At 39.3% G+C, this 12,285-nt stretch overlaps 1 long non-coding RNA gene across 1 annotated transcript in view; it reads right to left on the bottom strand.

Moving 5' to 3' along the window:
- Window positions 1–1,864: 1,864 nt before the first annotated feature.
- Window positions 1,865–12,285, bottom strand: part of LOC116712613 (uncharacterized) — a 48,886-nt gene continuing 38,465 nt past the window's right edge. The window contains exons 2-3 of the long non-coding RNA XR_004337591.1: window positions 4,851–4,984; window positions 1,865–4,576 (exon numbers count right to left, since the gene is read on the bottom strand). This is a non-coding gene — a long non-coding RNA (uncharacterized LOC116712613). The remainder of the gene's footprint in view (window positions 4,577–4,850; window positions 4,985–12,285) is intronic.

The following is a 12,285-nucleotide window of genomic DNA, read 5'->3' on the forward strand; positions in this document are numbered from 1 at the left end:
TTGTCGGTGATGGACATGGGTTCAGAAGAAAAGTTCCTCCCTGCTTCCACACATCTGGTTTTGGTAGATTTTGGGGGCCGGAAAGTCACGCACCCATTCCAAATCAATAGCTGTATTTATTTCATCAAAGCCTGTTTAATCATATCTGCTGGCAGGCTTGCACATTGGAAAAGCACGCAGACAGCTGATCCCTGCTGTGGCTACAGGCTACTTGCATGTCCCAGTGTGTCTGCTGCCACGTACCCGGGCTCTTCCAGCTTTGCCTTTCAACGAAGGTTAACACGTAAAACATCTCTCCCCTCTCCCGGTCAACTTCTCTCCCTGCCAGCATCACCTTTGATTCAGAGCGATCTTGAAATGTACGCCCACATAGGGTAGTTTGTTAGAATAGCTTTGGGGGGTAATTTTGCTATGAAGAACTCACATATGCTCTTTATCACAAGTGAAAATGAGAAAGGAAGGAGAAGGCAACTGCCAGCTGTCTGGCGCTGTTGGAGAAGGCAAAATGGACCTACTGTGACATGTCAGTGAACAATACTAAAGGCTTTCATAGGCTAAACATTTACATTAATTGCTTTTAATGGTTATCAGGGGTACATTTAGCAATCCTCTATATAAGTCATGGATGGGATTGAACACAATCTGGTAGGATCCCAAAAAACCTTAAATTTTCCAAATAGCCTTCTTATTTCTCCTCAAGTTGCAGATTTACTTGATTTCATGAATTACTTTCTGTTCTGCAACTAAGAAATATGCCATAGGTGACACGATCCTTGTTTTTTTTTAAATACTTGCAGGTGTATGTTGTATAATCATTCAGCATTGGAGAAGAACAGCTCAAATTAATCCTTAAAAGCCCTAAATTGATATGACATTCATGCCTATGATGAATCTGTGTAAACTTCTGACCGGAACTGTAGCTTCAGATTAACAGCTCTTTTTGGAAGAGTTCCCTCCAAAATTGAACCATTTAATAAGGAAACAAAACAGAAAAGAAACAGACCTGTTTTTCCCAGATAAGACCATTTCTTCAGGCTATTTTTGACAAAAGACACTGTAATACAAAAGCAGAAACACAAAATGGCTCAATTCCATGAAGCTGTTTGTTTTCCAGGGTGCTGTTACCCTGTATGAAAAGCTCAGTGTCACTGTGACTTGCTCGGATTCAGGAATAGAAAAGAGCCATTGTTAATGTTCTTACACCTGGGCTGCTCTCACTGCTCTGTAAATTAAATACTGATTTGAAAATTGGACCATCCAAGTAGGGATAGAAGTCTGAACAAAATGTCTGATTAACTGACCAATAGATTTTTTAATAAAAAAAAAGAGTTTACCTTTCTCAGCATAAAAAATTACTCCTGGAAGAATCTCTCCAAAGGAATCTTTAACACATTATGGCTCAAATTACCAAATGAGCAATTCGAGCCCCCTGGGATTTGTAATAATATGTAATTAGACGCCTACATATACATGAAATGTACACAAAGACAATAATATTACAGCAGAATAACTCACAAAACCGATCAATTGCACTACCAATAGTAAAACAATCAAAGGGATTCAATACAATATGCAGTTCAGTCTTAATAGACTCCCAGATTTGTGTTTTCTGTGGAATGTAGTTTCGATGTATTAAATTAAAAATATAAATTATTTCAGAGTTAGTGGCTTATTAAATTGCTCCATAGGTGTAGGCAAAATAAATGCTATAGGGCAACAGGAAATTCACATTTCTGGATGCAAAGTAATCATTGAATTTATTTCAGTTTCAGATTCAATAAAATATAAAGAAGTGTGATTCTTCAAGGTTTGCCAGGAATTTCTTACTCAATAAGGTGGTCACCATGTCCAACGAGCTAAAAAAAAAAAAACATCAGGCTCTGTGCCTCATGAGGACGTATTTTAGCAAAATCAGCTTTATCCTGCAGATACCTTGATTCTTTTTTTCTTCTTGCAGCTTTATTACAATACCATCAGAAAAAGCAATATCCGTACAAGAAAATGGTGACCCACAAGTTTTACATGAACAGACATCCATCTAATGATGAATGAACCATCTCTATAAAAATGGAACAAGCTGCAGCTGCTCAGAATAACTGTGAAGAGCTGCAAAAAGTTATTGAATATGCCTCTGATTTTACCTTTATAAATATAGGGCATTTAAGCACTGGTTGTAAAAAAAATGATTACGGTTGTTTGCTTTGTCAAAGTCTTTACTTTTGATCTGTTACTCTTCAGTAAGAAGTCACAGGGAAAGTTTCATAAAGGGTATTATAGTAGCAGTACACGTTGGAGGGAAATTTACATCCTGTCAGACACAATTAAAGCCCACTCAAAAACAAAGGGTCCAGTAAACAGATAAAATGTGTGTGTATTCACTTGTGTATGTATCTGGGATTCTGCTCCCATTTCACAGGTTCATATGGCCCCTCTATAGCAGATATGGTAATGTAAGATTAAGGAGAACTCCCTGGGCCAGGATCCAAGATTATGCTGACAAGGCACTGGCAGCGTTTTAAAACCTGAAGTATGTCAAAGTAAAGCTGCTTCCTCCTTGAGCAGTTACTGTCAAGGTGCCCTTCAGCAAGGCTTTGATCCGACTCTTTCACTGGTGGATCGAAACATCTTAACAATACCAACTCAAAGAGGAGGTAAGTGTATAAAGAGTCAGTTTAACTAAATCACAAAATAGTAAATTTTCTCACTGGAGAGTAATAGCCATGGAGTATTCTTGTTTTAATGATCAGAGCGGCAGGAGTTTGAAATTGCCTGTAGCTAATTTTGTTTTTGTGAATAAGATATTCACTCTTTCCTAAAAGTTGCCACTGTTTTCAACAGGGTTGGTTTATTCTAAGAAACAGATTTTTGAAGGCTACAGCCATGTGAGTAACTTTCAACAATGTAATAAAAAGCATTTGAATTAAGGGGAAGAATATTTTTTAAGATCTAAGAAAAGCCAATTTTTGCAGCCTCCACGGGATTACAAATACAGAGTACCAGCTCTTCTTCAAAATCATCATCGATTTCACCATTTCTGTTAAGACATGAGATTTGGCACCATTCTGATCCAGAACTTACAGGTGTGCATTAACTAAATGCTATGGTGGAAATACATCTGCAATGAAATAACGACAGCAACTGTTTGCTGCCCATAATTTAAGGTCAATCCATCATTTTACAGAATTAAATTTTATCCACCATTAATTTTTTTTTTAAATCTCAGATTTAATCATCATATATATATTTTTTGTCCTTAAATAAACTCAAGTACATTCACACTGCCCAAACTGGAAAATCATGAATGCCAGACTAACATTTGCCAAAAACAACATAGATATAGACCAAGACTATTGAAATAAGGTCTGGTGTGTGGAGATCTCATGCCAACTGGCAAGCAAAGAGTTGTAAGGTTGATGGTTTGGGCTTGTCTTTCAACCAGACAACCTGGACACCTTGCAGTCAATGAGTAAACTGTGAATGTCTCTGTACTCCAGAGTCAGATGTGAGGCCATCTGTTCAACAGCTGAAGCATGGCCCAAAATGTGTCATCAACAGGACAATAACCTCCCAAAAAGCTGCAAGTAGCCATTATAACAGCCAAATAACCTTTTAATAGTCACACTTATGTCTAATTTAACCACGCATGCAGAATAGAAGGACAAAACCATACAGCAAAACAATGTCATAGCATTCATATTTATGAGGAAAACTATTGCTCTTCATATTTGCTTTTGATGCCATTTTTAGTTGCTTTAATATCCCGTTGCTTGCCACAAATAATGCTGGATTATGTCCAGAACACAGAGGCTAATTGAGATGTAAGATTCACAACAACGAGCAGTAGATGAGAATGCATAATGAGAGACGGAGCTGGGTTGTACACTAAATATATTGACATAGGTGAGGCTTCAGATCACGCTGAATATGAGGAGAGTCTTCTCTTCATCTGCTTGCTTCCCACACATGTACACACTCACCTACACCCACAACACACAGGTGCATGTGGCCAATGACCAATCTCAGGAATGGACGGAAACACAAGTACGCGCATTCACATGCTCTATATAAATGTACAGAGATTGGACGCATACAGAACCATATGAAGGCTTCACAATCATAATAAAAACACACACACACACAAACAAACACAAGCGCAGGTCAGAGAGTCCCGGTGGTGGAGAAACTGGCAGGCTTCCTTCCACTGGGCTCAAACAATCCGGGAGGCTTTTCTTTACCACACTGCCAAAGGCTGCACGCATACACACACACACACACACGCTTCTCACTGATTCCTTTCTCCTCTCCAATCATCCATTATTCTAAGCCCTCACAGGCATTGCAGACAATGAGAAGTTGAATGGGAGAAAGTGAAGCTAATTTGTGGACATGTGCTTTGTTATTGTATCAATAAAAAATTCCCAATGAACATGACAATTACATAAGTACAACAAAGAGGCTTTTGGCAAAGCATCCCATCATACATCTTCTGTACAGATGTCCCTTCAGATATTCTGTGATGGATAATTAGCGAAACGTCTAAATAGATATCAAGAAGTTGTTGGTGATTCTTCATCATCTGGGGTTGAAAAGTCGTAATGATAAAATAGGACTGGGATTTAAACTTTGTGAAGAGTTTTACAAAAGGAAAGACAAATATTTCTGTCTGATATGCAGGGGGACTGGATTTTAAAATAAAAAGCCAACACTAAATTTGTGCATGATTAAGAACTTCATTCCCGAAATGTTCTGTCAGTACATATACCGTACTTTGAAAAAGTATCCATACCTCTTAAAATGTTAAAAAGTGCTAAGAACAGTTACTCTGTCATCTGCAGCACCTCCAGACATACCTTGAGGCTCATGGCTTCTTCTGTGATTTGTGATGTCATTGGCCAAGCTGTCAGTTTAGGTTAGCCAGTCTTGGTTGGTTTACAGTTGTGCTGTACTGTCTCCATTTTCAGATGGTGGACCCTGATGGTGAATCCTGTGGAAGGAGACAGATGCTTTTTAGCTCCTTGCGATTTCATTCACGCACTCATTGCTGATCTATGAGTGGCATTCTTGCGATTTTGGATAGTAATATTTTGGTCTGATGAGTTCATGAACTCAAGATTTTCTTTTTCATTTATTTCTTATCTATTCAATTTTTAAAGCTGGACAACACAAAAATAAGCAGTGATAATATTTTAGAAGCTCGTTTTTAGTGGATTTGATCACACATTTGCAGGTAGCACCTCTGTCCAGACAACTCAGGCTGCATTAAATGGATCATCATACACCAGCAAAAAGGAGTATGCATATGAATCTAGCAAAAGTGTAAAAGAGCAGTGTAAAAAGTAAAAAAAGTTAAACTCATTTGCATTTTCCTCACAAAGATTTAAGTATCAATAAGTATGTTTTCCAGTGGTACAAGATTTAAAACCAAGAAGCACTGTTACAAAGAACAACCAGTCAACTAATCAGAAATTATTGTTGTGTTAAGTTTAGTTGCCTATGAGAGTCAAAATCCTTTTATTAATTCAGTAGACTTGAGTTTGCTATTACATGTTTTATTGAAGAACAAGCATACCTAAGCTTACACTTGCAACATAAAGTGTCAGGTATAATCATAAAGTCAGTTTACAGCTTCACTTTCTGACTTATCTTTGACCTTTCATAATTAGTGTTTTATGATTCAATGGGTAATTATAACACAAATCTTAGGTTTTCTGTCTCTCTGGTTTGCCTTCAAATTAACCCCATCAATTTTATGACAGCTCATATGTCTTGTTTGTGCCATCATAACTCTGTTTCACCAATTAGTCCCCTTTGCTAGGGATGCATCTGTCAAATAATTTGTTTAAAAAACTACAAAAATGCCTTTTGATACCAGTCTGTAATCAGTCTCATAACAGGGAGGCACAAAGAGGCATCGTGGGTCATGAAAGTAAAACCTACAACTTTAGCAAGTCTCGTGTCTGACCCACATTTACTCAGATTGGGTCATTTGCACCGTTCTTAAGCATCCTTTTCCCTTCTACACACACACACCCACCCCCACACACCAAAACAAAGTAACAGTATTTTGGGCCTAGCAGCTCTTGGCATCCACTTCATGGTTTTGGCTTTTTCTCTTGCACTGTGACACACAGACACACACACACAAATACACACCCATGCATGCTCTCCTCTCCCATGCTCTAAGATCCTGCTCATCAGCCTTTATTGTCCCAATCAAAGCCTTGCCTCCCTGACCGCTTTCAATATTCAACACTGCAAGATGGTACATGAGCCGTTTGTCTCACTCTACACAGCCGGCTAAAGGAGGACACGATGTGTGTATGTGTGTGGGTTTTGTGTACGCAGGCACGTATCCTTCCACACAAAGTGAAACTGGATAGCTGCGAGTTGCCCCTGACACCAAACTTAATTCTCCGAAGCGAAGCTGGGGATAAATATTTCAAGGTCATTCTGTTTGCTCTCTGTTGTCTTGTTCCGGGAGCACTGACTATAATAGGAATATATGCATGCCTAACTAGGGACTTTAGAACAGAATGACACCGCCTGCTGCTCGCTCTCTGCCTATAGGCACAGGCCAAGAGATGAAAGATGACTGACAGAAACACTGCAGTGGACATATAGAACCATGTGTCTTCATCTGTATGGTCTAGGGAAACATCTCTACTGAAGTGCTTCTTTAATCTTTTTTAATGCTGCTTTAATCAGGCCTTTGCTGTAAGGAGCTGGCTTGATTTGCCAGTCTCTTCAAACTGAATCGTCCATCATAACATAATCTTGGACCTGGAAGGTAACCAATGCATCTCTCAGAAGCAATGTCGCTTTTCTATAATAACTATTGTTTGATTTGAATTGAAGGCCAGAGTCTCATATTTATTACAGTACAATTAGAGGTTATGCATGTATTAACTCTTCATGTGAGAACATCTTCCTTGCAATAAAGAATTGCGGACAGCAACCTGCTAGCTCCTGGGAATGGTGAGTTCACTGATCAGAATTGATTCTGATTCTCGTTTTTCGGTACAATCAGTGGTGATCAGACTTATAGTTGGCCCGTTGAGATCAACAGTAAATTTATGTTTGTAATTTAGAATAGTTAAATCAAACATAGTGCAGTTAGCAAACAAATCCTGCCTTGTAATGGATAGCCTGCTACTTTAAAGCCTTTTCATTAATGAGACTGATTTGTTTTTCTAAGGTCGTGTTTCTGTTTAAAATAGATGAAAAGGGACTTGGCATTCAGCATCTGTTTATTTTGCCTTTTGTACCATAAGTGTATGAAACTATGACCCAAAAACCAAGGCTGTAACAAACTATGACTGTTGTGTAGTCTTACAGCCCTCATTTCAGGACCATCTACCAATTTATAGACACAAATCATGAAGTTCTGCAATTTGCAGATTGTGTGCTATGTATAAGCCATAGTCGGATTTTTAATCCTTATTTGACACATCTCCAAATAGCCTCATTTGAAGTAAATACAACTGAATCAGCTTGAAGCTAAATTATCTCATCAGTGTACTTCTGAAAGTGTTTCACATTTCCTTTTAGAGGTTTGAGAAAGGCAAAGGGGGCAGGAGACACTAACGAAGCGTGGTCAAAGTGCGAGCGAGGAGAGACTTTTCTTCTTGGCGATAGATGCAAAGTAATGAAGTTGACACCAGTGTCTACCCCATTAAGCCGAGCCTGCATGGACCATTACAGGCAGGGTTAGAGGACAGCCCAAAGCCACAGGACCCATCGAAATACACACACACGCATCTAAAAAACAAGGTGGTTTACACACATGCTTGGATGAAAATGTTGAAAATGTCCTCACATAGCTTTCATTCCTCAGGGGTTTGTCTATACCTACACACAAGCTAAGTACTACTTGTGTCTCTTTGTAAATTCGTTTGTACAGGAAGATAAGCAAGAAACAAAGTACAGTCCTGCTCATTCTTCTTTCACGTACAGAAATATAGAAATGTTCAGCCTTTTGAGGGACTGTATCTAAAGCACAGTGCCTTGTAGTGGCATTACCCCTTGACGATTTTTCCCCGCATTTGGTTGTGCTGTAAACACAAACCCTAATGTACTTTATTGAGTATTTGCGTGTTAGAGCAACACAGCAGAGTGAATACTGCAATTCTGATGTGGAAATAAAATGAGTCCAGGTCAATTATTTGCAGAACCACATTTAACTGCATTTGCAGCTGCCACATATGTCTACCAATGTTCCTTTGCTTGTTTGTTGCTTTGCTTTCCTTCTAATAATTTCTTCCTGCTGAAAATGTGCTACACACATAAAACTGGCTTGCCTTACCAGCTTTGTACCACTAGAGACTGAAGAGACTTTTGTGCAGAACAGCACAAGCTGGAGATTGGCTGGAAAGGTTCTGTGAACATCAGTTTTTATGTCTCACTGCAAATTTTCAAGTCTTGACTTTAATAGGGCCCTTCAAACAAATAAATATGCTCTGATGTAAACTAACATACATTTCTCTGACAATATAATTAATTTGAATCTCCACCTCAGCTTCAAGTGGTTTAGTGTGTCTAACCGGTCTTTCTTCCAGGATTGTCAATGTTGGTCTAATCTGATCAGAGTACCTTCATCCACATATTTATTGTAAGCACCTACATGGCTTTTGGTAAACTGACTACAGAACTGCAGCTTTGTTTAACACTACTTTTCTTCTTGCTCCTCCTCCATCGAAGAAAGATATCTGAAGTGCACAACTAATATTTATCTTGAATCTCTGCAGCACCTCCAAAGTTACATGGGCCTCTTGGCTGCTTCTCTGATGAATGTTCTTTTTGGCCAACCTGTCAGTTTAGGTGGATGACCTGAACTGTCATTAGGTTTGCTGTTATGCTATACTCTACACACTGAATTGTGCTCCAAGTGATGTCCAAAGCTTAGGATATTGTCTTACAACCCATCCCTGATTTCAACTTCTCTACAACTTTATAACTGAGTGGTTTGTTTTGTTCCTTGTTCTTCATGAAGCTGTTTGTTCACAAATACTCTCTAACAAACCTCTAAGCCTCAACTGGACAATTGAATTTGTACTGAAATTGAAGTACACACAGGTGGACTCTATTTTCTAATTCAGGGACCTCTGAAGACAATTTGCTCAACTTTTTTATTTAGATGTATTAGAGAAAATGAGGTTAGTCTTACCTAAACATTATATTTTTGAGATTTTGATTGTAAGAAATGTTGAAAACCCTGCATCATTATCTTTACCTCTCACAATTAGGCACATTGTGTTGATCCATCGCGTACAACCATGCAAACATGCAATTAAGTTTGTGGTTGTAAGTTGCAAAATATAAACAAAAAATTTGGGGTGTGAATATTTAATTTCAAAGCTCTGTACCTCTGTGAATGTGTGCGTTAGTCTGTGTGGACTGGAGCAAGATGGTGGCAGCCTCCATTCTCCCACTCGGCCTGTCAGGGAAATATAATTTGCGCCTTCGGTGCTTTTCACCTGGCTCATATGCAGCATGCAAATTTATTTCTCTAATAATCCGAGTGCGCTGTGGCCCTCCTCCAGGATTAATGACAATATTCCCGGGCCCTGCCTCCACCCTGGATGGTCAGAATATTACCAATGCTCCTACCCCATACCCTCTATCTCATTCACACACGCGCACGCACACCCCGACTTTGACATGGAAAAATTGTGTTAGTTCTACACAGAAAAACGGTGGGGTATTTGTCCTGCTAGACAATATAATGGGCTGGTGCATCATCAGATTGCAATGTCATTTTGAAAAACCTTGAATACAAATAATGTGGAGAAAGTGGGGGAGGATGCGGAGGGATAGGAAGGGGGAGACTTGGAGGATAGATGGCGCGTTTTCTAATCCTGTGTGGTTGTTATCCTTCATTTCAGGTAGAGTGGTGTCGCCATGACACACACACATATAAACAGTAGAAAAACACACTGCTCCGTTATTCAAATGAAGTGCGCCGCATTGTGCAGAGCTTGCTGCTTTCCCCGGACACATCCCTTTTCTTCCCCTCTTCCACCTTTAATTAATCTTTTCTGAATCTTTTTTAGCATCCCTTCCTCTCCCTCACAACACTCCAGAGCCGTGGCTCTTTCTAAGCAAACAGTATGAAATATGGATATGGGAGAAGTATTAATTATAACCCCACGTTGGAGTGTAGGTGTGTGTATCTGTGCATGTTGGAGAGAGGAAAAGAGAGGCGAGCGAGAGAGAGAGAGAGAACGAGACAGAGGAGGAAACAATGTGCCAGCGCCACCACCCACCGCCTGGATCTGTCACAGGAGGCCGGGGAAGGAGAGAATAAGAATCAGAGAAAAGCACCAAGACAGTGGGAAAGAGAAGGCCGAATAGTTGTGGGCGTGTGAGTGCGTGTGTGTGTGTGTGTCTAATAGAGTGTATAAGTGCCAGCTCAGCCTGTGTAGCCCTTCACCTGCGAACAGAGAGCCCCTCCATCACAGGTGAGGCCATACAAAGCTTCAGTTGGGACTGTCAGCTGCTGCCATCCAGCATAAAGCGGGTTAACTTCAGCTGTGGCTCTGCACCCTGACAGGCCACAACTGCTGGTCACTTATCTTTTTAATTAGCTTCTCACTCGGCCTCTGCTTTCTTGCACTCCTCCTCCCTGCGCTTCCCCTCTTTCTCTCCCTGTCACTAATTCTGAGCACATTTCCATGAAATGCTTTTGGCTTCGCAAGCTCATCTTCCTCACAATGCTGTAAAACTTGTTGTACCATAGGGAATTTATGTCATTTAATGTAATTTAATCATGAGTCAACATCTTTCTTTTATTTGTGGTTTTATTGAGTATGGACTCCAAATCCTTTCAACTTGCAGCTAAACCGGTATCTGTCGGTGGGTGGGTGGATGGATGGATGGACAGTTTAGTATGTGGATAAATGGATAGAGGGTGAAATTGGTAAATTAATGGATATATTGGTGCTTGGTTGGACAGATGGATGGATGGATGGATGGAATGATGAACAACTGGTAGAGATTGATGGATGGATGGATGGATGGATGGACAGACGAGTGGGTGATTCTTTTTCATCTCATCCAGCTGTCGTGAGACAAAAGGTATTTTATGAACTGGACAGCCTGTCAGTCCGTCACTCACCTTCACAGTCATCAAATATTTTATACCACTTCTAACACAAAGCCAGCTTAAATGTACTGAGAAGTTCTTTACTTTTGTCTACGTAGAACCACTTAAAGACAATCTCGAAAGTTGTTTGTTAGCGGCTAACGTCCTTGATGTTTTCATTGAAAAGAACCAAGGAAAACAAAAACACCCATAAAAGCTTCATCAGGACAGATGGAATGCTCTGTGTAAATACTTCAAAGTCCTGAAGTTAAGGTGCAGCTAGGAATGACAAGGATCACTTTGTTATCTTTTCTTTGATATAGATATTATTTTAGTCTTCAATGTGACAGAAACTTCAGAAATACCAAAACACAATGTTAATTGAAATTTCTGACTGCTCTATAAAGAATACATTGTACAGTTTGCTTTGAAATTAAACTTTTTCTTTCCTTCTGTTATGAGATACAAGTGAGAGCAACCAATCACTGAAAGATTGGTGTTCCCTTTGAGGTGAATGTTTGATCCAGGGCTCTTATATTGTGTTTCTGTCGGTCCTTGTTGATTCTTAAGTGTTTACATATCTTTGCTGTCACCTTCATTTCCAAGAAGAAATCAATCCCTTCAAAACACATGAATTTATGGGCAAAAATGTGTCATCAGAATTCAAAGGAGAAATATATTGAAACAAACAAGTTATTTACAAAGAGAGTCCAGGTGAAATCAAGGACATAAGGAGAATAAGTGGCTCTTGGACCATATAAAAAGCAAAAACAAGTGTCTTCTAACAAACCAACATGACTAAAGTGTAATCACGGTCATCTACCTAAAAAATTTCAGAATGCTAACTGCACAGTATTCCTTTTGCACACATATACAAGTTGTAAAGGATGAGTTTTGGGTATCTAAAGTATACAATATATAAATGTTATTGTAAGCCATTGTTTAAAAGTTATATGCATCTTCCCTGTGTTTTTGCTGACTCTATACGTTTTTGTGTCTTGTTCTCCAGCACATTCAAAATTAACTCACACAACAAGTATAACTGCAGGTATCCAGTATACCAATTGTGGAAATTAGACATAAACGAGGCACACTTCCAACATTTACATGTCTACAAAGTGCTTTAAGTGTGATTGTGGTATGTGCTAAATGTGCATTAACTTGCATACCCTATCTGGGTTGCATTGAGACCAAAAGCGAGGTCA

Source organism: Xiphophorus hellerii, chromosome 22 (genome assembly GCF_003331165.1).
Source record: "Xiphophorus hellerii strain 12219 chromosome 22, Xiphophorus_hellerii-4.1, whole genome shotgun sequence".
NCBI classification, from domain to species: Eukaryota; Metazoa; Chordata; class Actinopteri; order Cyprinodontiformes; family Poeciliidae; genus Xiphophorus; species Xiphophorus hellerii.